The sequence below is a fragment of the Oncorhynchus gorbuscha genome, unplaced genomic scaffold (genome assembly GCF_021184085.1).
Source record: "Oncorhynchus gorbuscha isolate QuinsamMale2020 ecotype Even-year unplaced genomic scaffold, OgorEven_v1.0 Un_scaffold_11326, whole genome shotgun sequence".
Classification (NCBI taxonomy): domain Eukaryota; kingdom Metazoa; phylum Chordata; class Actinopteri; order Salmoniformes; family Salmonidae; genus Oncorhynchus; species Oncorhynchus gorbuscha.
Window position 1 is genome coordinate 1 of NW_025753905.1, and position 4,531 is coordinate 4,531.

The 4,531-nt window shown below is 42.0% G+C and overlaps 1 pseudogene; it reads right to left on the reverse strand.

The window, feature by feature from the left end:
- Window positions 1–20: 20 nt before the first annotated feature.
- Window positions 21–2,600, reverse strand: LOC124030412 (annotated as a pseudogene).
- Between the last annotated feature and the right edge of the window lie 1,931 nt (window positions 2,601–4,531).

The window sequence follows — 4,531 nt, forward strand, 5'->3', positions numbered from 1 at the left end:
TGATCTTATATAACAGGGACCTACCCTTGTTGGAAGAAGGCGAAACTGACACAGATGGGCATGTGGTAGATGCTGAGGGAATGGGGTCTCTCTCCTCTGTACTGTACTGTGGAACAGACACATGAAGGGTTAAATCATTATACATTTGGGTTGTGTTCATTAGGGCATGCAACAGGTGACATTTTTAAAACCTTTTGCAACGTGTGACAAAAATGTGTGTGTCTTATTAGACAAACCCAGGTGGTCCTTCCCTGTTTGTCAGTGTGGTTCCTAATTAACACCACCCAGGGGTGTAATCAATGTCAAAGATTGTTGCCATGGCATTAGTTGTCGATAGCATCACCCCACCCCACCCCTCACCACAGTGACTTCCTCTCCCTGGATGCCCACATCGGGCCGTCTGAAGTGACAGAGGGCCGCAATGGCAGCAATGCTGGCAGCGTCCATTAGGTTACCATCGTGGTTCAGCAAGTGGACGTCCACCCTAATCTGCCACACCTGGAGATACACAGACACACTAATTACACAGATATTGATCTGTACCACATCTGGAGAGATAAACAGGTAGATATAGACATAGATCTGTACCACACCTGAAGAAATAGACAGGTAGATATAGACATAGAACTGTACCACACCTGGAGAAATAGACAGGTAGACAGATAGGCATTATACCTTGGAAGACCAGTAGATATACACTGAGTGTACAAAACATTAAAAACACCTTCCAAATATTGAGTTCCTGTCAATTCAGGAATTAAATTGAAATAACAATTATCTTCAATGCTTTTCAATGGAGAACATTTCAAATTTGAATTTGGTTTACTTCCTGAATTGACTGGAATTGAAACCCAATTTGGGGACTTTCGTTCACAGCCTTCATGCCAAACTTCAGGTGTGTGTGTTTGTGTGTACCTTCTCTCCAGACACCACACACAGAGACTCTGTGTCTATACACTTGGAGTTCCTGAGGCATCTCTCCAACTGTCTGTTCAGCTTCACCAACAGCTCTGACTGCCTAGAGATAGAGAGAGAGAGAGATCAAGAAGGGGGAAGGACAACCACGCAGATAAAACATTTTCAGTGATCGTTTTTTCAGATGCAATTTACACTATAGCCTTATGAAGTAAAAACATAGTAGACTTACCTGCCCATCTCAAATGCTGGAGAAGCCATGGGAGACAGCTCAATGTTGAAGAAAATGAGTCCTTCATTTGGCCGGTTCTTCGGAGTAAATGAGCCTGACAGGACACCTGGGCCATGATTCTGGAGGTTAGAACACAATTCATTTTTTTTTATTTTTTTTATTTAACCAGACAAGTTTGTTAAGAACAAATTCTATGGCTTACAATGACGTCTACTGCCAGATAGCCTGGGATTCAAACTAGACTGTAGTGACGCCTCTTGCACTGAGATACAGTGCGTTTGATCGCTGCGCTACTCAGGAGCCCAAACGTACAAAGTTAATCTCAAACCGCCCTCTAGCCCCTACCACTGTCACCTAGCCCCTAGCCTCTAGCACCTATCCCCTACCATTGTGTCACCTAGCCCCTACCACCTAGCCCCTACCATTGTCACTCGCCCCTACCACCTGGCTCCCTAACCCCTACCACCGTCCCAGCCCCTACCACCTAGCCCCTACCACTGTCACCTAGCCCCTAGCACTGTCACCTATGCCCCTAGCACTGTCACCTAGCCCCTAGCACTGTCACCTAGCCCCTACCACTGTCACCTAGCCCTACCACTGTCACCTAGCCCCTACCACTGTCACCTAGCCCCTACCACTATGCTGCTTTATAGATCTGAAAGGATGGATGGGTATATGGCAAAACAATTCTGCCAATCCAATCAGATAGCAAGGTACAGCTAATGCCATACTTGTATCCAGTCCTTTCAGATGTATGCAAACTTAGTGCAAAAGCCTGCCAAGGCGTTAGTAGCGAAAGCTAACTCCACTAAGAATGGCTGTCAACCATGTTCGGTTACTGTACCACCAAGTGCATTTGGCTTTGCCTAGTGCCCTGTCATCTACGTTTTAGGCAGTGTTTTGGTCTTCTCAACAATCCGCTTTAGATAGGCCAGCTTTCGGTTGAGAGCCACTGCTCAACTGTAATTTCTTGTCTTTCAAAGGCAGGAACACTCGCCTGTCTTCCCCAGGTCAACAAAGCAGCATCCATAATCTGTCCTGAACGAGATCTTGATGGTTCTGTGTCATAGGTCTGTCTCCCATCCAAGCGCTGCGGGTACACATTATTGAGCGAGATTATGTATCGTAAATATTTATAGCTCGTATAGCAATGATGCATCAAAAGATAATTAGCTAGCTAGGTAGCTCAAGGATTTACAATAGGTTATGTACAGTGACCCAGAACTCTAACAAACTCTGTAACATTGGTAGAAAGATAGACACTGTACAATATTTTAGTTTGGGTTCACATCTAAATTGGCCATTTATGTCAGCTAACTAGCATATCTGGCTATCTCAGCTAGCACGTTTCATTCACATGCAACCATACACAAATTGCATCAGCTACCTTTTTTTTCTTGAATGGCTTTGAGTAAAAGTCCCGCTCGCAGTTTGATAACGGCGTATCTCTCATGTTGGCTGTCTATGAATTGTATATTGCTATGCCGGTGTGTTTTTTGTTAACATGTGTTCACGTTTCAACAATCGTCAACATTCATGAACTCTGCCGGAAGAGCAACAAAGTTATCACAATAAAAGTAATCAAAATTAGGTATATTTGCTCAAATGTATTACATAATTTTTCAAATTATAGCAACCATCCATAATGTATTTCTAAAAGTCATAATTATTTAAATAAAATAAAATTAAAATAATAATAAATGTTGGATGTTTATCCAATAACTTGCATTAATTGTCTACTTTTGGACAAATCTCTTTCTGCAATGGATTTATCTAACAAGATAACGGACACAAGCTAATTATATCATAACATTTAAATGACAAATATCTAAACTGTTATGCATTGAGGGTGTACATAGAACGATAGATCGAAAATAATAATAAAGGTAAAAAATCAAAATAAATGAGTTTGTTATTCCAAGGCAGAGCACTTTTATTTTGAAATTTGCTCCCCAATGGCGTTCTCTGGTTGTCTGGTTCAGGCATGCGCAGTGAGCAGAAGTCTCTTCCGGTCATCGCCGTTCAGAAGGTCTCCACGGTGATCCGTCCATCCCGCTCCTCAGGCCTCGGCACCCGCGGTTTTACTCAGTGAAAATAAAGTTGTTTGAGGATATTGGCGCAGAAAACATCACAAAACTTGGAATATTATTATTATTATTTTTTCTTCTACCACCCCCAACTGTACAAGGTTTGTTTGCTTAATATTTATCTAGTTCGCTACACTCATTCATTCTTCCCTGACAACTGCAACACAACATGTTGTTAGTTTAGCATAGCCATTAGCTGGCTAAACTTAGCTTTCTAACGTAAGTGCATTTTTCCTCAGACAGGCACGTTTTCTCAAAAATGTGAACATGTTTACATGTGACACGTTAGGCTTTATGAATATGCCTGAAATTGTCGCTGTATTTAGTAAAACCACATAGCTAGCTGTTGATAACGCTCTGCTAAGCCCGCTAATTCGCGCCGCACGGACCCGCAGGTTGAGGGACGTCCGGTGAACTGTCGCGGAAAAACGTTGGTTAACTGACGTTACCGAGTTCCTTATTTAGCTTTGCTTGTGCAGTAACGTTAGCTAATGTCAAATATAGCCGACATTCACATAACAATATATATATATATATATATATCTGAAATACCTTGTTGCTTCCTATAAAAAAAGACGTGATAGAAATATGATGAAAGACAGTTTGCTGATGTGATGTCTTGATAATGCGCCTGACAGATTGTTCTAGTAGTAGTAGTAGTAGTAGTAGTAGTAGCTACAGTAGTCCTAGCTAACAATCCTGGCTCCTAGCTAACAATCCTGACTCTGTGGAGTTTTGTGGACACTTCTGGTCGGCAGCTGTAGGTTAATTGTGGTGCTCTCTCTCTCTCTCTCTCGGGGCATATGGGCATCCCCTAGGGAACTGTAGTTTGGCCTGAGGGACAGTGGCTCCTTGCTTTTGTTGGCGACCCACATCCACCTCCCCCAGACGCTCCGTCAATCGTTATGTTTACTCCAACCCCGAGGGACATTGATTTCGAAAATACTGTATCAATCCATATTCAACCTTTTACTCAATTGTAGCTGGCAAACTTATTGATTCAATATGATGAAATGCTTGTCGAGGTATATACTGAAAAGTGTCTTGGTCGGCGACGAGTGAATATTTTGCAAGTCATTGAAATGCAGAGAACCATTTTTTGCATGGATTCATGAGTCATCTTTGAAACCTGATTTAGGGTGTCTGTTTAAATTCAGAAATATATTTTCATTGGAAAATAGCAGAGCCATGTATAATCTTTCTCTGGTGAAAGCCATCCATTTCCTTGCATACGGCCAAATTGCAGTACAGTGACAAAACCTTCATTTGTTTTTAGAAAATATTTGTAGATGGAAAG